Raw genomic sequence first — 22,720 nt, forward strand, 5'->3', positions numbered from 1 at the left:
TGTTCCACCAAGCCATGATCTGTGATGGCTGGGGCAGATGGTCTAAAATTACCAGTACAGAAAGCAAACGGCTATTACAAATGTCCGCGTGTGCATCCGTTGTACCTGGCTCTTTCTGCTTGCTGATCTAGCTGATTGCTCCTTGCTAACCTGCTAGGCGGTTGCAGTATGTAACTTCATCCGCTTTCCCTCCTCCTTGGAAGGAAGACACCCCAGCAGCTGGTAACACCAGGCCGGTGGTGGCTGTGCATCTCTGGAGCTAATCTGCATTCACATATTGAAAATGATGTATTAGCCTGTCACTTGTGCATAGTAACATGTTGCAATTCACATTATGGATACAACACCTGGTGAATTTTCATTATCAGGAGCCTGATCCAAAGAGATCTGACCCAGGAATCCACCCAGACCCTGATCCTGATGGCCTTGTCCTCTCCCGGGAGGTTGAGCTCATTAGAATTAGAGCTCAGCTGGCTGTATGCAAAGCAGACTTCCAGCAGTGCTGCCACAAGCGGACACTGGCATATACATGTCCTGCATATGTGACTGCATCCAGGCTGCTCAACCCACAATAAACATTAGAGCATGTGGGTGGGTGTGTTCCACCCGCCACAAATGCCATTAAAGGGCATTATTAAAACATGCCTGATTTACTGTTCTCTAATTCAAGCACGCAACAGTGAGAATGTTATTGCAGTCAGCTGGGCCTCCCGCAGGTCTTTTGTTTTGAATCAGCTCGTTCTCAGTTTAGAGCCCACACACAACCTGAAAGGAATGTTCCAAGGCTGAGTCAGTGTTAGTCAATCAGCGACCAGCTGGAAATGGGGAGAGGGAGTGCGTGCGTGTGTGTGTGTGCGTGTGCCTTCCTAAACCAACGTGTGTGATGCAGCCTTTTGGGTTAGCACCGGTACAGACGTGACTGCTGGGATCTCTCTAAAGTTTTCTTTCTACATGAGCTGCTCAATCGGCAGGGAGTCAGCGGTCTGTGACCCAAACCTCTTTAGCTTTAGAACTGACCAAGGCTGCCCTCAGGGACTTGGCTAATCCGGGGGGGCAGGGTGAGCTGGTGTGTGCACATGCCGGTGCAGGGGAGGTGGGGTGTCTGCGTGGGGGGGGAGGGGTAGAGTGAGCTGGTGTGTGCACATGCTGGTGCAGGGAGGTGGTATGTGTGCATTGGGGGGGCATGGTGAGCTGGTGTGTGCACACGCTGGTGCAGGGAGGTGGGGTGTGTGTGCATTGGGGGGCAGGGCGAGCTGGTGTGTGCACACGCTGGTGCAGGGAGGTGGTATGTGTGCATTGGGGGGCAGGGCGAGCTGGTGTGTGCACATGCTGGTGCAGGGAGGTGGGGTGTGTGCATGGGGGAGGGGTAGGGCAAGCTGGTGTGTGCATGTGCTGGTGCGGGGAGGTGGGGTGTGTGCGTGGGGGAGGAGGGCAGAGTGAGCTGGTGTGTGCACATGCTGGTGCAGGGAGGTGGGGTGTGTGCATTGGGGGGGAGGGCAGAGTGAGCTGGTGTGTGCACATGCCGGTGCAGAGAGGTGGGGTGTGTGCATGGGGGGGGGCAGGGTGAGCTGGTGTTTGCACGTGCTGGTGCAGGGGAGGTGGGGTGTGTGCGTGGGGGGCAGGGTGAGCTGGTGTTTGCACGTGCTGGTTCAGGGGAGGTGGGGTGTGTGTGCATTGGGGGGACAGGGCGAGCTGGTGTTTGCACGTGCTGCTGCGGGGAGGTGGGGTGTGTGCGTGGGGGGCAGGGCGAGCTGGTGTGTGCACATGCCGGTGCAGGGGAGGTGGGGTGTGTGTGCATGGGGGGGGGCAGGGCGAGCTGGTGTTTGCACGTGCTGGTGCAGGGGAGGTGGGGTGTGTGCATTGGGGGGGCAGGGCGAGCTGGTGTGTGCACATGCCGGTGCAGGGGAGGTGGGGTGTGTGTGCATTGGGGGGGCAGGGCGAGCTGGTGTTTGCACGTGCTGGTGCAGGGGAGGTGGGCTGTGTGCATTGGGGGGGCAGGGCGAGCTGGTGTTTGCACGTGCTGGTGCAGGGGAGGTGGGGTGTGTGCGTGGGGGGCAGGGCGAGCTGGTGTGTGCACGTGCTGGTGCAGGGGAGGTGGGGTGTGTGCGTGGGGGGCAGGGCGAGCTGGTGTTTGCACGTGCTGGTGCAGGGGAGGTGGGCGAGCTGGTGTGTGCCCGTGCTGGTGCAGGGGAGGTGGGGTGTGTGCGTGGGGGGCAGGGCGAGCTGGTGTGTGCACACGCTGGTGCAGGGAGGTGGGGTGTGTGCATTGGGGGGGCAGGACGAGCTGGTGTGTGCACGTGCTGGTGCAGGGGAGGTGGGGTGTGTGCATGGGGGGCAGGGCGAGCTGGTGTGTGCACGTGCTGGTGCAGGGGAGGTGGGGTGTGTGCATTGGGGGGGCCTGGTGAGCTGGTGTGTGCACGTGCTGGTGCAGGGGAGGTGAGGTGTCCGTGTACCTGCAGTGCGGGATGGGTGTGCGTGATGACTGCCGAATGCTCCCTCCCACCGGCTGCACTGGGGGATTTGCTCGGTGAGTACAGCGGAATCCCAGCGTGTTCGTCTGTAGGGCTGGCAGGCGCCGACTCAGCCGTGTTCTTCCCTTTTCCCAGGTCCCTCCCGTGGGGACGGCGTGTGATGCTTTTGGGAGCGCGGCTCTTTCCAAGGGGAAGGCGAAGGAGAGGGAAGGAAGCAGGGGCCAACGAAGCAGTCCTAAGACCTCAATAAAACTGCAGTGAATAATGGCCCAGTTGCTATTACCCTGGACTAACTTAAATAAAGTGCAATGAGGCAGCACAGAATGCAGCTTTTATTAACTCCACTCAGCCGTTATTAAGACGTTGAGATAAAGAACATCGACTTCAGTCTCTCCACGTTCTCCAGAGAAGCGAGGGGAAATGAGCAGGGTGTAGCAGCGGTCTGGGGGGGCAGTGCTGCGGGCCTGTTTCCTGCAGGTTGCCTGGTGCATGGGAGCTGGGGGAGCTGTGCCCCGGGTAGGAGTAGGTGGAACAGTTCCTCCGGGCGCGACAGCACCGAATGCAGCTGGGGAGACGACAGTTTAGATGGAATTTAAACGTAAACCAATGTGGCTGAGGGATGTTCCACCCCAGTCACCCCTCTTCTGGGGATACCAACCGGGGCTAGGGAGAGGTACCTCCATTGCTCAGGCTCCAGGAGCGCCAGGTATTGACCTGGTGGTGTCGGAGTGGGCCCCAGTACTGAACCTGGCTTGGATGGGCTTGTCCGAAGTGCCTGAGTGAGTTAGGGACACAAGTCCCACTGGACTCTTGGGCCTCCCGTAGTCACCCCGGAAAGTCCCATTTGCAGCTGCTAGAGCAGAGGAGACAAGCTCCTTCCAGCCCCGTGACACATGACTGAGACTCGCTCCCTAGTGTAGACGGTATCCTGCTTCAGGCTTTTTGTTCCCCCTGTTAACATAACTAAATCTTTATCTAGCAGGCGTGAAGCTTCCTTGGTTTAGGTGATAAAATGATGGCCAATGACTCGGTGCCTCCTTTGCCATGGGCAGCCTTTGGCAAATGCCGAGAGATGGCAGTGTGCTCCAGTAGCAGGCCCGAGGCCTGCAGCTGGCAGGAGTGGGCAGAAGCCAGGAGAGATGGATGGGCAGGGCACAGATCAGCTCATTTGGGCATCCCTTCATTTCACTTTTTTCTTTGTACATTATGTGGAGGGACCGTTCCTCCTTCCCAGCAGTGCAAACAGCCTCCCCCTTCCCTCTGCGCAGGAGCGGGGTGCATGGGGCTTACCCGGGAGACAGGAAGACAAGGCCCTGGCGTGACCTACCCCTTGGTGGAACGGGATGTGGGGAGGCATTATAAAAGGGCTGTGGCCAATGAGTGCCAGTCAGGGCGCCAGCCAATTGTAGCCATAACTAGCCCCGATAAGGAGACCAACTTTCCCCCTCTCTCTCCTTTTTGTTGTGCAGAGTCTCTGAAAGCCTTTCTGGGAGAAGTGAGCTTGAAGAAGGGATTTGAGAGATGAGAGGGGGATAAAAGCTGACAGTACAGATGGAGGGTTTTGAGAGACCGGCAGAAACCTTAACCTGGGGCTACTGTCCTGGGGTTGCTTCTTTCAAGAGGTAGCATGATCTCCTCTGGCTTCCGATGTGCATTCTGCATTCCAAGCACAGGGCTGGGGAATAAACTATCAATTCCCACAATGACCGGACTCAGCATGAAAAATTCATTTCCCCAACATCTTGAAAGTAAGAATTTCTAGCCGATGTAAAATTGCTTGCCTGTGGTATTTAGAAATGGTAGAACAAGGACCATTGTGTGTGTGTGTGTGTGTAAGAGACAGACACACGTGTGTGCATGTGCACAAAGCACATGACCCCTTTATAAATTAGAGGCAAATGCTAGCAAAACACACCCTAACTTCCCAAAGCACTTTGAGTATGAATTAGATACAGGGCAGTGCAGACGTTTAGCTGCTACTGTCTCACTTTCAAAACTTCTCAGACTCATAAGTACTCAGTTGTCAATTATTTATTAGCAGGTAAATATGCCCAATGGTCTGTGATGGGATGTTTGATGGGGTGGGATCTGAGTTACTACAGAGAATTCCTTCCTGGGTGCTGGCTGGTGAGTCTTGCCCACATGCTCAGGGTTTAGCTGATCGCCATATTTGGGGTCTGTGACATTATTGATATAAATTGGGACCATATAGAACATGGGTTGCAACCAAGGTCCTGTAGTGGCACCAAATCTTAAGTAAAGAGGGTCATATAAGGTGTCTAAGACCAGGTTCTGGGTTGCTGGTTATGATTATGCTGTCTGTATGTCTGTGTATCATTTTGTAGTTGAAGTTATAAGTATTGGCTCTGTACTGTCTGTATTTTGTATTATGCTCTGCTTCTGGGAAATATCCCAGACAAGCTGGTGTTAGCCCTGCCTAGCTGGCTTGATGGCCCATTAAGGACCATCAGCTACACAATTGACCCATGGAGAGAAGGCAGATACGCCTTGTGACTCAGCAAGGTATGCAAAGACTTGTCCATGTGACTGCAGACTCCATTTTGCTGTGATTTTCCACAGTGAGAACAAAGAGATTCTTACACCTGGAAAAGTCTATATAAGGCTGATGCATCATCTCCATCTTGTTTTCAATCCTGCTTCTGACCTCTGGAGGGACTTTGCTACAAACTGAAGCTCTGCACAAGGGACTGAATGACCCATCCCAGCGGGGGGTGTATTCCAGAGACTTAATTTGAACCTGCAGTTTACTCCATCACTGCTGCAAGCCTGAACTAAGAACTTTGCCATTACTGTATGTAATTGATTCCATTTAACCAATTCTACCTCTCATCTCTACCTTTTTCCCTTTGTAAATAAACCTTTAGATTTTAGATTCTAAAGGATTGGCAACAGCGTGATTTGTGGGTAAGATCTGATGTGTATATTGTCCTGGGTCTGGGGCTTGGTCCTTTGGGATCGAGAGACCCTTTTCCTTTTATTGGGGGGTTGGTTTTCATAACCATTCATCCCCAGGACGAGTGCACTGGTGGTGATACTGGGAGACTGGAGTGTCTAAGGAAATTGCTTGTGTGACTTGTGGTTAGCCAGTGGGGTGAGACCAAAGTCCTTTTTGTCTGGCTGGTTTGGTTTGCCTTAGAGGTGGAAAAACCCCAGCCTAGGGCTGTGACTGCCCTGTTTGAGCAATTGGTCCTGATTTGGCACTCTCAGTTGGGTCCCGCCAGAATCGCTCCGTCACAGTGGCGTAGTCGGCAGGATCCACAGAACCAGGTCAATTAAGCTTTGGGTCAGAACCCCACGCTATCCAAATTTGAAATTTGGGATTGAGAGTTTGGTGGGTTAAAGGTCAGTGACCATGAGACAGAAAGCATCAGGAAAAGCAAGGAAACTGCAAGCCTTGAGAGACAGCCTGCAGTTTGATTATGAGCAAGAACTGGCAGAAATTCGAATGGAAGAGAAGCAAGCCTTAGCCCAGCTGGAGAGAGAGGCTGCTAAGAGAGAAGAAAAAGCTCGTAAGGGACGTCTGGAGCTGCTGGCTGCTGAGGAGGAGACTCGCAAGATGCAGCAGGAGACTCACAAGATGCAACAAGAAACTGCTAGACTCCAGCTCCAAGTCAAAAAAGCAGTGGAAGAACGGCAGAGACTGTATCCTCTGGAAAATCCAGTTTATAACCGTGTTGATATGTGGTATTACTCTGGGCAGTTCTCTGTGTTTAACCCGTTTTGCTATGGCTATGGAGAGGGGGATTCTAACCTGGTGGGAAATAGCTGTTTGTCTGTGCAAAAAAGCAGCGTGTCTGTGAGTGGAGTTTCTGAATGTCTGTCTGATGTCTCAGAAGGAAATCTGGAGTTAGATCAAGAGCAGAAAGATCTCATTGGTGAGGAAAATGTTTCTCAGGAGCAGATTAAAGTAAAGGGTCAGGTTAAAGCCCTAACTGAGGAAGGAAAGGGTAAATTTGTGATAGGTGATGGATTGGTGGCTAGTGCAGCTTGTAAAAGTGAACCTGAAATGGGTAACTGTGATTTGCTAAAAGTAGCTCAGTGTAGTGAAAAAAGCAGCAGCTTATCTGTTGGGAGTGGCAATGTGCCTGGTAGGGAAAGTTTGGAGGAGCCTAGGCAGCCTTGTGAGCTGATGGCTTTGTCTAATCAGCAGTTTGGGAAGACAGGGATAGTGGAAGAGGAGTGTCCCTATCCCTTACCTGTGTCCTGTGTGGAGAAATGTGACAGTGGAGGGAATGTGCCTATGTCGGTCAGGGGTATTGACTTGCCTATGAAGGGAGCTACCTCGGTCTCCAAGCAGTTGTCTGTGAACAGCCCTGTGTGCTGGGACAGGAAGGAATTTTCCTCCAGGGCGGATTGGCAGAGGCTCTGGAGGTTTTTCGCCTTCCTCTGCAGCATGGGGCACGGGTCACTTGCTGGAGGATTCTCTGCAGCTTGAGGTCTTCAAACCACAATATGAGGATTTCAGTAACTCAGACATAGGTTACGGGTTTGTTACAGGAGTGGATGGGTGAGATTCTGTGGCCTGCATTGTGCAGGTCAGACTAGATGACTATAACGATCCCTTCTGACCTTAAGTCTATGAATCTATTTTTAATGCATTTTTTAAAAACTTTCCTTCATTGTGTTCTGTAGTGAAGGCACCAAAGCCATTTCAAAGCAGCCTCTACCACAGGGCCTGTCCCGTGGAGCAGAATGTCTCAAGGAAAATCTGTCTTGAAAAAATGAAGAAGATGAAACTGTTTGTTTGTTTGTTTTGGTTTTGTTTCCACTTCTGTTGGACAAATATCCACCAACCTAACAGGCAAAAGGTAGATGAGATCCAGCTCCAGCATTCACTGAGGCTTTTCGACTGGACTAGCCAGCCAAGGAATCCCGGGGCAAATGTCTGTTAGCTCAGACCAGGTCACTTCCAGCCACTCAAAGAGCCTGGGTCATTAGTTTGACCTCTTCCTTCCAGGAGGGATAGAGCTCTTGCATCTCTAGACCGTCTGTGATTTGCCCCAGCTAATTGAACGGTGTGCACAATGCTGTGTGCACAATTCAGAATCACTACGGAAGCTGTGCCCTCGTGTCAGTCCAGGAGTCTCGCCCACCTGGTGAGCAAGGGAAGCGTGACAGGTTTGAGACCACCCCGCTGCGTTGGAACGAGCTATCTAGTGGTGGTGCTGGGGTAGGCCAAGGCCCCTGTGTGGGCCAGAACCCCTGGGGCTAAGCTCTCTACAGACACCGGGGGAGCTTCCTCCCCTCCCTTGCACCGTCCTGTAGCCAGGAGCAGAGGCTGAACTGCTTTTCTGAGGTACCATCTACCTGGCTTAGCTGCTGCCTGCCAGTCTGCACTGCATTAGCAGTGCCCATCTCGAGCGCCTGCCATCCAAGGCACTGTTCAGACATCAGCCAGCTTCTGCAGCCCTGCTCCTCCGCAGCTGGGCAGCCCTTCCCCCATTGGACAGGGGCAGGATGTTAACATCTGTCTTCAGAAGTGCCCACTGGCTGTGGGAGGTAAGTGGGTGACATCTAGAAAACGAGGTGGCTGCAGTGCTGAGCACCCACAATCCACTTCACGGAATAGGAGCTGTGGGTGCTCAGCACCTCAAAATCCAGTGCTAGGTGTCTGACTGGCCAAACCCTTGTGAGGGGTGAGCTGCCCACGGCCCCCAGTGTGTCTGCAGCAATGCCAGGAAGAGACCCGCTTTGCCTGTCTGCCCTCACCTGCTCCCTGCACCAACCGCGTTGCCTGTCCCTGCCAGAAGTGAGCTGACGGGCTGGGCAGAGGAGGGCTGGGCTGTGCGGCCCAGGACAGGAGAGACCCCCCCCCATGCAGGGGTCTGGGGTTGCGTTCCGGCTGTCCCATGCTTGGCCGACGTGCCCCGTGCTAACTGGGGCCCAGAGAGCGGATGGCAGCCCTGCATCCCATGCTGCAGGGCCTGCCTGGGAAGTGGAGCTGGCAGGTGTTGTGGAGTAGGTGGAGATCCGTGAGCTGCTGGCTCCGTTTGCCGAGTGCTGGTACCCCAACCCACGCCCTGGCTGGCTGCACTGAGGGGGTGCAGCGCCCCGTGGAGCGGGGGAAAGGCAGGGAAGCCCACACACGGGAAACGCCAATGGGCACCACTGGATTAACTCTAGTCCCCAGCCATTGCCAAGTGTCCCTGCTGCGCTGGATGCTGCGCTGCCGAACGCCGGGACGGGGCGCTCTGCCGGGCTGCCCACGGGCCGGCCAGACATGGAGGCTGCCGGTGAGGAGAGCGCTGCAGCTAAAGGGCACCACCTGCTGCTCTGCTGGAGACTCCAGCCAGAGACCGTGGAGTCGGGAGTCAGAGCCAGAGCAGCACTGTGGATTATGGATCCCCCCCAACAGCTGCAGCTGGGGGAGAGACTCATCCCTCGCTGCAGCAGGGAGAGCAAGTGGAGCCGTCTGGCCCTTACGGGGGAAGCAGGCGCTGGCCTGACCTTTCCTGTCAGCCAGCGCATCAGCCTCCCTGAGGACTTGGGGTCCCCTCCTAGGTCAGGGACACAGAAGTGGCTGGGGCCTCAGTGCCATCTGAGCAGCTTGGGAGTGTCTTTGCTTTTCTCTTCCGGGGCAGTTTGTACGGAATGGGGCTGATGATCCCGGTGCAGGTTCTGGCTGCATTCGGATCAAGTCTCTTGGGTCCCTGGGGGCGGGGCTCCGTGGGGAATGTGGCCAGGTTCTCTTGGCACAACAAGCCCTCGCATGCGTGGGACTGCTGGCTCTACGGCCGGGCCTGGCCCTGGGTTCAGAGTCCGAGCTGGGGGAGACCTCAGCCATGCAGGGGCTGCTGCTAGGGCCTTCTGTAGTAATCTCAGCACTTCGTCTGCATTAGTACGTCAGAGACTGCAGCCATGTCGGCCTAAGCTTCCCTGGCAGTGTAAGGGTTAAGTATTCCACACCCCCCTCCTCTCTCTAGCAGCAGTGGGGCGTGTGGCCTCCCCGACGTTCTCTCTGAGGCGGGTAGGGATGGAGGCTAGTGCAGGCTGAGGCGTCGCTGCCCCTGCCGCCCGGCACAGTGAGACTCAGTGGGAGACCAGGGGTCGCATCCTGGGCTGCCTGTCGCTGCTTGTTCCTTTGCTGCTATTATGTTTTTGCCCTGTCCCATAGCAGCACCCGGGGCGGTTTCCAGGCACCCTTCTGAGAGCATGAACGGGTCCCAAATAGATCTGGGCTCAGATACTGCACGGAGTACAGCTGGGCAGGATACAAGGCTGCGTATGCAGCACCACTGAGAAAGTCCTACTGGGCCCAGCATGGCCCAGCGGGCACAGCCCCCAAGCACCTCTGGGATAGCGGCTGCCGAGCTGCCGTTGAGGTGAGACGTCCCGCACCGGCCCCCACCCACAGTGCTGACCCTGCACCCTTGGCAGGCCTGGGATCCACACCTGCTCTGGGGCCATTGGATGTGTTACTGTTAGCGAGTGAAATGGAAACCACCCGTCTGCATCTCACCCTCTTGGCTGCTATTTGCCACAGCTGCTCCCGTTCTCCCTTGTACTAGCCACTGGGCCAGTACCAGCCTCCCCATGGGGTGCAAGCATCTCTCTAAAGCAGCTCAGTAGTGATGCTGGCTTGCACTGGTCCCAAAGGCGCACTAGGTCTCTTACCTGGGAGATCATTAGCGGGGTCCCTACCCCAGGGAGGCCAGGCATGGGCAAACAAGCCAGTGTCAGAGCAGAGGGGAGCGGGACAAGGCCAGAGCCACGAGCCTTAGTTCCTGCCCGTGTACCAGTGATGATTGTTCCAGCCTGTTAGTGGATGTGTGGCAGCATTCGGTGGGTGGGAGTTGCTGGGCTGTGAGATGGACACAAGGGTCCCTCTGTGTGGGCAAAGCCCTGGGTCTGCATGGCACTCAGGGGAGGGCTGGGTCTAACTGAAGAAGGATTTCCCCCCCCCACCCGCTTTTGTTTTGTTTTAATATTGTAATTCACTCGCGTCTGTTCTCCGCGTGGCTAATGTCACGTGCTCCGTGCATTCAGGGTCCCTTGCTGCAAACTGCATGTGACAGCTCCAAGCGCGTGCAAACCCACTCCTGCTGCGTGCTGCCCCTTGCACCAGATCCAGACCTTCTTGTGCTGCACATCAAAGGAGACCGGCAGGGTCGGGCTCTCCTCTCTTTGTTCTTCAGACCCTGAAAGCTCCCCTGACTCCTGGTGGCGCCTGGAGCGCACCAGGCAGGAGCCTCTGCTGCTTCCCCACCCCTGTTCACTTTCCACTTTCCTCCTGGAAATTTTCTGTCAATATTTTAATTTCATTTGGGCTCAACAGGAGGAGGCGGAGTTAGTGCATTGTAAGCAGGTCATTTTTCACTAACTCCAGAGCTCTGCGGCATCCGTTGTACAGACCCCTGGAAGCAGCTTTGTGCTGTGCATAATTCCACTACAAAGCCTGCCCGCGTGGGGGTGGGATGGTGTAACAGGCTTTTAGAGGGGTAGCAGGCTCAGGGCACTGGGGAGTGGCTATGGACCCCGTCACCTCCAGTTGCCCAGTCAGATGTGATCCAGGCTGGCCAGTGCCCGAGCTGTGAGCAGCTGACAGCAGCTTGGAGATGCATGTGCCGGGGGTGGGGAGAGGTGCTCAGTTTGGTGTCTAGATGGACGGGTGACCTGTACCGGGATCGGCATTAACTGGCGCTGGGGTTAGCAGTCTCAGCAGGGACGAGGGGACTGACTGTCTTCGCACACTGTGACTCTAGAGGCGGATCCCCTGAAGTGGGGCACATCGCTGGGGCAGTGACTGGCGGTAGGTTGCTCCGGGGGGGCTACCCATCATGCCTCTCGGTCAGAGGGTGGCTCTCTGTGGCCCCGCGCAGCTGGTACCAGCCACCAATGAGAGAACCCTCAGGCAAGTCACAAAATGCCCTGAGATGCGTTTCTAGTTCAGTCTCCTGTCGTCCATGGGTCCCCAGCTGTGGAACATGCAGGCGGATCGAAGTAAAAAAACCCTCCCTGTCTCTTTCACTTCTCCATGTTCCCAGCAGAAGCCCTTTCTGTCCAGAAGGTATTTTCAGCTGGGGGGAAGAAACGAAGCCTAAGCATATGGTGAGCCTAATAAATTACACTTGTGCGTGCAGCCTGCATTCCCCTCACATCCGTTGCAAAGTGCCAGAAGAAATCTGTCTCCGGACTCATTTCAGCAGGCGAGATCTGTTCCCAGTTACTCCTGTACGGTAGAAGTAGCTTAAACGCATCCAGTTGGTTATGGAAGGCAAGGAGCAGCCAGGAGCTGCCATGAACCACAGGCACTGAAAGGAAATAAATTAGCTGATTGCGCTCAGCCCTTCCCTTTGCTGCTGAGCCACAAGTGATGGGGCCTCTGCTGTTAAGTACTGAACAGAGGAATGAGGAGAACAAGACCCACAAGGGGACGGCACCTCAGGAAAACGACTCTCTCCCTTTTGAAGTTTGTTCTGCCCAGCTCCAGTCTGCAGGGCAGAGATCGGCCCTTGCTGGTCACTGGGGATCCGCGGGGGCTGTTCAGTCAGTGCAGTGTAGCTGGTGAGCGGGAGGTGTAAGAGCCGCGCTGCGCTGCCTCAGACATGCTGGCCATGATGCACTCTCCGTGCCAGGCCCCCACAAAGCAGCCACTTCCTAGTGCTCCTGTGGCTCACCCTCCAGCCACCGGCCTGCCAGCCCCGCCGAGCCCAGAACTGCTGCATCATCAGGGCTCTTGGCAACCTGAAGGCCCTGCCCCGTCACTCCTGCTGCTGGGCATCGCTAAGGAGCACAGGCCTTTCCCCCGGCCGGGCTCCTCCGGGGCGGGACGAGGGCACTGGAGCCGTGGGGCAGAGGCTCTCAGCCAGCCTCGTGCGGGACGTAACTGGGCCCTGGACACTTCCCCCGGACAGGATGACATTCCGCACAACCAGTTAGCGCCTGGTGGTGTCCAGCCTGGGCCTGCCTCTCTCAGCTCTGGGCCGCCTCCTGCGGCCAGGTCAGCATCCCCGGTGCAGGCCGGGCGTGAGGACGGGGTGCTGTCAGACAGAGGATGGTGATTGATGGTAGCTGCAGAAACCAGCCCCCTCTCCAGGTGCAGGCCTGGTGTCCCCCGCAGGGCTGTCTGCCATGTCTGCGTGAAGGTTTGCTGCAGGGCGTGAGTCCGGCAGGCTAACATGAATGCACAGAACAGCTCTGCTCCGAGGGCCCAGCCTCTCTCAGGGGGATGGGAGAGAAGGACGTCTGCAAGTCAATGGAATGTGCTGGCCCGAGGAAAGGGCCTTTCCTCTGCTCTGGTGTGGAAGGATGCAGCCAGCTTTTACCAGATGGGCTCTTGTGATTAGCTGGGACATGCGGCCGCACCAGGCACTTTGCCTTGGGGGCTGTAAACTCCTGTTATTGGCCTGCACGGGAGGAAGGTGGCTGAGCAGGAACCATCAATCTGTGGCAGGCCTAAATGTAACTCCCAGTCTGGGCACAGCTTCCACTTCCAGCGTGTGCTGCCTGCTGTACAGACGGGCTAGACAGTCATACTGAGATCCCTGGCTCTGAAAACCTCCCTGGCAGTCAGTAGGGACCCTCCCCCTGGGAGCTGGTGGGGAGGGGGTCGTCCCTGAGTCAGTGGGGGCAGGGGGGTTCCCCCCTGCCCCAGAGTCAGTGGGGGCAGGGTTCTGGGCAGCATCCTATTAAATTAAGTCAGCTACTTCCCTGCTGTGTTTGCAGCTGCATCCCTGCCTGCTCAGGCTGTTATTTTCTTTCTCTCCCCGACAGCTGTGCCCAGCAGACATTGGGAAACGAAGGCCCTTTTTGAGGGTGTTTGGCCTAAGGGCTCCAAAGTCCTTTCCTATTTTCTCAGCAATTAGCAGGTAGAATAACCCGGGGCAGAGGAATACACCAGCTGGCTCAGCTCTGCTCCTCTCTCTTCCTTCCCCCCCACTTGCACTCGGGAGCAGGGAAATTACAATGAGGCCAACTTTGTTCGCTCCTTGCGGTGTTCTCTGGCAGCCGGCTCTGTGTCTGAGGTCAGGTCAGGACTCTGCTCTCCACTGCTCAGGACTTTCCAATCCGTTCGCCCTGTCAGCTGAAATCTGCCAGGCTCCGGCCCTGCTGAGAGGCGACTTCAGTTCCCCCTTGGGAGAGCCGAGGGAAGTTGAGGTTTTGTTTGGAAGTTATGTGCTGGGGGGAGGGAGGGGAATGTTGAAAGTGTGAATTGTCCAGGCCAGATCAGCGCCCAGCGACCCACCCAGGGGCAGGGGCAGCGGGTGTTGTGCTGCCTGGGGATGAGACCAGAACAGGACTGAACTGGGACCCTACTTCCCCCTCCCTCCAGGGGGATTTGCTGTTCCAGCCCCTCCCCTGCCCCAGGTGACTCTCTTCCACACTGGTTCAGTTGCACTGGCTGGTGTGTGGCAAGGTGGGTGCTGGCTCCCAGCCACGGCTCTTCCCACGTGGGGCACCACTCACGTGAAGATGTGGGGATTGCCCTTCCCTCACATGTGAACCTATCCTGCCTCCCTGCACACAGAGCAGGGAACATGGCTGTTTGCTGAGGCTCGCCGGCAGGCGCCTGGGAGTCAGGACTCCTGGGTTCTTTCTCCTTTCAGTTGCTGACATGCTGTGAGATCATGGCCAGGCCACCTACCCTCCCTGGGCCTCGTTTTCTCCTTGGTGCAATGTGGATAATAATGTTAAGCTACCTGCCAGGCGGCTTCTGAGCCTTGACGAAGCCTTGGAAAGTTCTTGGGGAGAGCCAGGAGCGCAGCTGCTGAATATTCCCCTCCTGTGCAGTCACTGCAGCCTGGCCTAGTCCCAGCGCGCTCGCCTGGCTTTGCCGCCCCTTCCCACTCCCATCCTGTCTGGGGGCCGGGCACAGCTGCCCCTGCACGGGATGCTTCCAGTCCCAGCAGGGTTCCCCTGGGCAGGCTAGTAAGTCATGGCTCTAATGCGTATCTCGTCCCCTCACTGCGTGCTGGAGCTAGGCCAGGCTGCAGTGCCTGCAGTGGGTGCCACGGGGAGCTCACAGCCCTGCTGCTAGTTTCGGCTCAGAAAGAACGAAGCCTCGTTTTTCATTCAGCCCTTTTCAAGCTGACCAGTAATGGACGCCAACCCCAGATGAATTTTTTTACTTGATCCAAGAGCTGCTGTGCCAAGCCCGTGGAGATGGAGCGGGCACCGTTGTTTGTTTGCTTGGTCCAGAATGTTTCACTTCCCATCTCGCGGGATGACACAGCGGGGTCTCTGGGGTCTGACTGCTGTGCCTGCCACACACAGGGTGTGTAGATCTTAGCTGTGCGCATCACACCGGTTGCTGGCTAGGGTTGTCTCTGCCCTGCTTCTGTCTCCCTCTTCCTTTTCTCCTCCTGGGGGATCAGTGGCTGCCATGTGCCCAGACTGCTTTCCAGAGTGCAAAGCAGTGTTGCTCACAGGCATTGGTATTGTTCCTTTCAGACACTGGTTTTACCCTCCAAATCCGTCACATCTCTCTGTATCCGCATGCTGCCCTGGTGAGTGGGACTTGATGGGAGCAGAGCATGACTCCAGCGCATAGCCAGGGGACTCTGTGCTTTCAAGGGATCTGGAGTTCAGTGAATAAGAAAGATGGGCCATTCCCACTGGGATTCCAGCTGTAACTGGACAGAGAAATTGCTACAGAAATAATGTTACCATGACAAAGGTTTCATTGGCTGAAGTATTGGACTGAGACAGTGTGCACCAAAAAAAGGCATGCCAAAAAGTGCGCCCAGCAAAGCCCGGAGTCTGAAAGCCAGGTGAGCATGGTACCACTCGCGATTTCTAGTATCACCTGGCTGGCATGTCTGGCGCACGGGGCACTCAGGACCGATCACATTGGAGAGGCTGCTAGGAATGCTGCCCCTTCCTTAGGGCATTCTAGCCAGTGGGAGTTTGTTCTGAAGGTGTAACTCTCCTCGCTCACATTCTGTTGGCCGGATGAGTCTCTGTGGGATGTCGTGCTGCACATTTCAGGATGGAGAGATCAGAGGGTTCCCCCCAGCCCAGTTCAACTTCTTGTTCTTTCTCATTCTTCTCTTGACTCAAGCAGTGGGGATGGGGATGGAGTCCCTGGTGGTTTAGAGACATGGAACATAAAGAGAACATGACTTGCTGCTCCAAAAGCAGAGCAGGCCCTTCCTGCTCCCTGCCTGCATTGTCGTGCAGCGCCTAGAGTATTGTCAAGTGATTAGAGTGAGTGACAGGTGTCAGGACACCTGGATTCGGTTCCGGTCTGTGGCACTGACTCAGTGTGTGCATCCTTGGGCAGGCCACTGCCCCATCTGTAAAACAAATAGATGAATAAAAGCTGAGCCCATGATGCAGAGCTTGAGTATTGACTTATATAAGACTGGAGCCTCACAAAGTTCTGGTATGAGCCATTCCAGAGATGGGCTCAACCCATGCTGTTCTGTTCTGGACTGGAACCTTTCGGTAGTTTGAGGGTGTGGGGATTTGGGTCCATGTGTCCCTGCCCCAGGCTGATGCTCGAGGACAGGAGAATGCAGAGCTGGCTGCAAGTGGGTCAGGAACAGGGAGACGTGCACATCTAGGACCCCTAGACAAGGATGATGTTACAGGAACAAGGCCGTAGCTATCACTTGGGGCAGTAAGACGTGCTGTGGTGGAGCTGCAGCTGCAGAGTAGGAACTCCAGGTCCCTGAGAGTCAGGTGACTTTCTGAAACTACTGTGATTACACCTGTGCATTTCTAGAGTGGCTGCGACTGCACTATCAGGCCTGAAATGTGTGGCAAAATCACGGGGACCGTGACCTGGGGGTGCAGAGATCCTGAGAGCCAGCCCCTTGGTGCTTCAAAACAAAGATGATGTCAGTTTTTTCTCTTGAGTATTAAATTGGTTTCTGTGGTTAAATGCTTCCTCGGTGAGCTATGCCCTTGGAAAAGATGTCACACACCATTATGTCCGAAGTGCAACGGGGCTATGCAGGAAACTCAATCCGTGTGGCAGGCTCAGGAATACAAGTTACAGGTGCTGTCATCTCATCTGTGCCTAGCAATAGATTTAAACTTGAAAATCTTCCCCCCTTTACCCAACATCACCTGGACTTTTAGGAGCTAAAATTTTCTTCTGCGTCTCAATGAAGCATACACCATTGCCTGCATCCTCCACTAGGCCTAATATTCTGCTCTGCATGGGCTTTGTTAGTGCAATATTAAAAGCTAATAGGTAAATTAATGCATCCCTAGTTTGTTTATCCCAGAGAGCCCCTGCCTGCCTCAGCTGGGAGGATGCTACACCCTTCTGAGAAAACCTCTGCTGGATCTGACGAGTCCATTTCACTGCTTCCTCTAGCCTTTCCCAAAATCCAGAGGGCATCCTACCCTTCCCCCTCTGTCCAGGCCCCATAGCATGTCCCCAGTTGTGAGGCTTCTAGGGGGCAATGTAGCACATCGGTGGAGGGACCACTTCACAAGTGGTTGTCATACCAACACCACAAACTCTCTGAAATCTACTTGGACAATCCCAGAGTGGGCACTTGCACAAGTGGAGGACCTGGCAGGGCACTCTGCTGGAGAAGAGAATTTCCCCACTGCATTTAGCAGAAGAAAAAGACAGTGGGGTAATGGAGTGTCTTGGACCCAGCCTCAGTTCAGCTGCAGGCTTCCCTACCGCTGCCTGGGACACTTCCAGGCCTAGTCCTGCCTGCGCTAACAGGTATTGTGCATGTGAGTGCACAGGTGCTGAGATTGTTCCTGTCAGGGGTAGTTTGTGCAGAGCCTGCCCAGGGAGCTCTTAGGAAGCTGCACTCCTGGCAAAATGTGGGTATACAGGGAGCTGTTTAGGGCTGGAGCCTGCAGTCCTTCCACAGGTGAACAAGAGCGTAAGACCTGGGAACCTCCCCCCACCCCAACGTGCGGGCTCTGTCCCTGGTGCTAAACTAGAAAACGCCAGTCCCCAGGCGCTGCTGGCTTTCAGCACCAGGACAGCACTCCCAGCCCAGTCTGCCCTGGCTTCCCCTCCTGTCTCTCGCCGGGGCAGTGGGTTGGTTTCCATGAAGTGCTTTCCTACTGCAGCACTGTGGAAGCCTTTGTGCAGGGTGCAAATAACTTGGCCCCTTCTCTTAGTTTCAAGGTGAATATCTCCCCCACACTGCTGAGGATTCCCTTGTCACATGCTAGCATGGCTCTTCGTCTTTGGCTGCAGATCCCACTTAATCTGGAAGGGAACTCTTGGGACTTGCTGGTCACCCAGATCTTGCTGGCAGTGTACGTGCTCCACCTATTTATAGTCAGATAACACCTTAATCACAGGCTCTGTAACGCACAGTCTGAAAACTAGCAAGCTGTCTCCTCTCATTCCTCCCTTTGCAGCTCACGCTGCTGTAGCTGTTAGTCAAACTAATTCTGCTGAATTGATTTCTGATAAGAGGCAAATCTGACTTTGGTGCTTTCGAAAGTCTGAGTAGTTTCTGTCAATGCCGGTGTCAAGCTTGGGTGCAAGGTGACAAGGGAGTGATTTGGAAATGGTCTGAATTTCACTTTGTTCACACTAAGGCAGCACCTACACCGTGGTGACTAAGTGGTTCTTGGAAGCGTGTTTTCATGGCAAAATGCCCCATTATTTCACAGTGTAGCTTAGTCACCGTATCTGACATTATCCAGTGAGGCGCCAAGAGCGGCGTGCATGTAATCGAAGGGTTAGTGCCCATTGCGCTTGCCACCCAGGCTTTCAAAAGGGACTTGATTCTTTTTTGGTGTCTCAGCTTTTGGGGGCCCAACTTAAGACACCTCAAATGGGCCTGATTTTTCAGAGCTTGCTGGAAAATTCCACCCTCAGGAAATTCAGTCCCATTTAAGGGGTCTCAAGAACTGAGAAACCCTAAAATCACGAAGTGGCTGCTGCTGATGTAGGCACTCGGTTCCACCTAGGGAGGAGCATTCTAACCTCCCGCCTTTGTTGTCATTTCCCTGTTGTTATAAATAATAATTACTGCTGTGGTGCCCCAGCGGGTGAGATTCTCTGCTCTTGCTTTTACTAAGTAGCTGAACCTGGACTGTGACAGCTGGGAAGGCGCTTGTACTTCTGGATCTAAAGCAAAATCTCCAGCATGACCTTCCCTGACTGACTCCACTTCCTCCTCGCTCCGGAGCCATTAACCTGCATTCCCAGTCACAGCCATGAAAAACACGTCACGGACGTGAAATCTGGTCTTTTGTGTGTGCTTTTACCCTATGCCAGGGGTAGGCAACCTAGGGCACGTGTGCCAAAGGGGGCACGTGAGCTGATTTTCAGTGGCACTCACACTGCCCGGGTCCTGGCCAAAGGTCCAGGGGGCTCTGCATTTTAATTTAATTTTAAATGAAGCTTCTTAAACCTTTTAAAAACCTTATTTACTTTACATACAACAGTAGTTTAGTTCTATATTACAGACTAATGGAAAGAGACCTTCTAAAAACGTTAACATGTATTACTGGCATGTGATACCTTAAATTAGAGTGAATAAATGAAGACTGGGCACAGCACTTCTGAAAGGTTGCCAACCCCTGCCCTTTACTATACAGATTTCACGGGGGAGACCAGTGTTTCTCAGATGGGGGGTCCTGACCCAAAAGGGAGTCGCAGGGAAATTGCAAGGTTATTGTAGGGGAGTCGCAGTATTGCCACCCTTACTTCTGCGCTGCCATCCTAGCTGGGTGGCTGAAAAGTGGTGGATGTTGGCCAGGTGCCCAGCTCTGAAGGCAGCGCCCAGCTAGCAGCGCAGAAGTAAGGGTGGCAATACCATTCCATGCCATCCTTACGTCTGTGCTGCTGCCCTCAGAGCTGGGTGGCTGGAGAGTGGTGGTTGTTGGCCGAGCACCCAGCTCTGCAGGAAGCAGTGAAGACGTAAGGGTGGCAATACCATCCCATGCCACGCTTACCTCTGCTGCTGCTGGCGGTGGCTCTGCCTTCGGAGCTGGGCTCCCGGCCAGCAGCTGCCACTCTCCAGCTGCTTAGCTCTGAAGGCAGCGCTGCTGCCAGCAGTAGCGCAGAAGTAAGGGTAGCAATACTGCAACACCTCACCCCCCCCCCAGTAACCTTGCAATCCCCCCACAACCACTCTTTGGGTCAGGATCCCTGCAATTACAACACTGTGAAATTTCAGATTTAAAAGCTGAAATCATGAAACTTACAATTTTTAAGTATCAGAGGGGTAGCCGTGTTAGTCTGGTTCTGTAGAAGCAGCAAAGAATAAGGTGCCACAGGATTCTTTGCTGCTTTTACAATTTTTAAAATTCTATGAGCGTGAAATTGACAAAAATGGTCTGTGAATTTGGTAGGGCCCTAGTGATATCGTATAACCCAGATATACGAAATACCTGAGAAATCGCAAATCCAGGAGTGTAGCTAGTTCTAGGAACTGGACCCAGGTGAGGTAATACCTTTTATTGCACCAGCGTCTGTTGGTGAAAGAAACAAGCTGTTGAGTTTACACAGAGCTCTTCTTCAAGGCTAGGAAGGGTACTCAGAGCGTCTACACTTTAAATGCTACAGCGGCCCCCCCCAGGGATGTAGCTATGCTGATGTAAATTCCCAGTGTAGACTGGCCCGCCGAGTGTCACAGCTAAATACAAGGTGGCGCAGCTGATTTAGCATAAGGAGTTAACACATATTGTAGGAGACCATTGCAGGTGACATGTACAGTCATTACCCATCAGAGAAAGGAGGGTTAGTGGGTTAGAGATTATTGTAACAAGTCATAAAACCAGTGTATTTGGCCTGGTCTACACTGGGGGTGGGATCGACCTAAGATACGCAACTTCAGCTATGAGAATAGCATTGCTGAAGTCGACGTATCTTAGGTCGATTTATCTCCCAGCCTCACGGCGCGGGGTCGACTACCGCCACTCCCCTGTCGACTCCGCTTCCGCCTCTCGCTGCGGTGGAGTACAGGAGTCGACGGCAGAGCGATCGGGGATCGATTTATCGCATCTACACTAGACACGATCTATCGGTGATCGATTTATCGAGCACTACCCGCCAATCCGGCGGGTAGTGTAGACGTACTCTTTGAGTCCATGGTTTTTAGTGTCTAATACTTATGAATTGAAGCTCCCAGGCTCATCTTTTTGTGCAGGTTTCCTTTGAGGCTGAGGCCTGAGAGGTTTTTGTCTTTTATCATTTTCTTTGTGAGTTCATTCGAGAGTGTAGCGATTGTCTCATTTCACCCCCATAGTTGTTGTTGTTGGGGCATTTAGTGCATTGGATGAGGTACAGCACATGGTGTGATAGACATGTGTAGGACGCATGGATCTTGAAAGGTGGGCTGTGTGGGGTATCGATATCAGAGCAGTGAGTAAGTCTGCAGCTTTTGCATCTGTTGTTCTAATAGGGTCTGGTGCCGCTTTGAGTTGCCATGTCCTGGCCTTCTGATGGTGAGGTTGGGTTTTTTTTTGAAGGCCAGAAGAGCGGGTTTGGGAAAGATCTTTCAGGATGGGTCCCCGATGAGTATGGGCTGTAATTGTTTAATGATACCCTGTATGGGTTCCAGTGTGGGATGATAGGTGACAACTAGGGGTAGCTGGTTGGGTGTCTTTCCCCACCTCCCTCCTGTATTGAAGTAGGTTCTCTCAGGGTATTTGGTGGCCCGTTCCATGACACAATCTATTTCTCTGGTGCAGTGTCCTTGTTTGGTGTAATAAATATAATTGTAAGGTCTCTTTTAAAGCCTTCACTAGCCCACTAAAGTCAATGGAAAGACCCCTGCTGCCATCAGTGGGAACAGGAACAAGACCTAATGTCTAATGGGCTAGACATACTGTCCTGATCCAGTCTCAGGACCTTATTGCTGGCTGTTCCTGCCTGCCTACAGTAATACTGGTGTGTGAGGTTTGAGAATCACATCACTTCACTGTATGTGGTTAACGGTTGGAAAAACGTTACCATTAACCAGGATGTCAGATACTTAGTGCAGCCACTTCAGCATACAGGTGCAGCTGTTCTCCGGAGTTTATTTGCTCCCTTTCTGCGACATCTCAGGAAAAATGGAGCGATTCTTTTGTTCAAAGGAACATCTTTCTGGATTACCGTAGTGTTCCTCTCTCACCCCCCTCTTGTGTGCTCTACACACTGGGGAATGGGCAGGAAGAAATCCTTTCCATTGCTGATTTCCCCCACACGAATATCTGGCTCCCTTCACCTTAAACATTCCTGTGCATGTAATTAATCCATTAAATGCTCAGAGTTTAGCAGGCTGCTCCGCCTCCCTCTGCAGGACTGTAAAGTGGAAGCATTAGCCTCAGGTACAGTAAATGGCTCTTTGCACAGTTGTTTATTAGGGCGGTGAGACTAACAGATACAGCAATAGCCAGTAGGACAGGCCCTTTCGTCACTAGTATTTATGGCGAGGTGTGAGGGGAAGACTAAGTTGCCACCTTGTAATAACGGTCTGGTCAGCTGAGCACTTCATCCCATTGTTGTTATGATTATTATTTATATTCTGTTAGCATCCCAGGGTCTCAACTGCGATCATGGCCCCATTGTGCAAGGTGCTGTACGAACCCCGGTAAGACAGTCCTGCCCCAAGGAGCTCTCCAACAACAGAGGCAAAGGGTGGGAGAAAGGAACGAGGTGAAGAACTGAGGCATAGAGACACTAAGGTCACGCAGGAGGACGTCCCACTCCAAGGCTGTAACCCCAGAGCATCCATCCTTTGGAGGGAGGGTGATTGACTCAGTCCCTGCGCTTCCTTTGTGGGAGGCTTGGGGTGAGATCTTACAAGAGAGGCCCCCAGTTATTCCAAAGAGTGGAGGCAGTGGAATGGCTGCCAGAGGTAACAGGAGTGGGACGGGGGTGGGGAGGGGAGTGGTACTTGCAAAACGCAGCATGGACTGGTGCTGAGAGGTTGCCATCCTCAAATGCCCCTGGGAACCTGGCTTTCACGTGTGACTGTGGCCATTTCACACAGCGGCCCGAGCCAGCCCTCTGGGGGGCAGGCGTTCACAGTATTTGATGAGATTCAGAGGAGTGTGAAACACCTGGACGGAGAGCCACACACCCCTTTGTTAGCACACATTCTGCAATGGTCCTGAGCCGCTGGAAAGGCCGCGACTCCGATTTCCTGCCTGTTCATGCGGCCAAGCAGTAGGTGTCGGTGTGCGTATTTCCAACGCAAACACTCACTCCTGTTAGGCCTCCCAACCGGGTTGGCCAAGATTCATGTCAAAAATACGATTTTTCTTCCTCTTAATCCTCCCAGGTCAACAGAGCTCCTGCGACTCCTCCGTCCTCCCCTTCGCCTTGCGGCGGGGTCTCCGCCGGCTAACGCCGCTCTCTG

The 22,720-nt window shown here is 54.0% G+C and overlaps 1 long non-coding RNA gene across 1 annotated transcript; it reads left to right on the forward strand.

The window, feature by feature from the left end:
- Positions 1 to 1,497: 1,497 nt before the first annotated feature.
- On the forward strand, positions 1,498 to 4,002 carry LOC123343985. Its single transcript, XR_006572424.1, has 3 exons — positions 1,498 to 1,535; positions 2,460 to 2,527; positions 3,941 to 4,002. It is a non-coding gene; the product is annotated as an uncharacterized LOC123343985 (long non-coding RNA).
- The last annotated feature ends 18,718 nt before the right edge of the window (positions 4,003 to 22,720 follow it).

The sequence above is a fragment of the Mauremys mutica genome, chromosome 11, assembly GCF_020497125.1.
Source record: "Mauremys mutica isolate MM-2020 ecotype Southern chromosome 11, ASM2049712v1, whole genome shotgun sequence".
Classification (NCBI taxonomy): Eukaryota; Metazoa; Chordata; order Testudines; family Geoemydidae; genus Mauremys; species Mauremys mutica.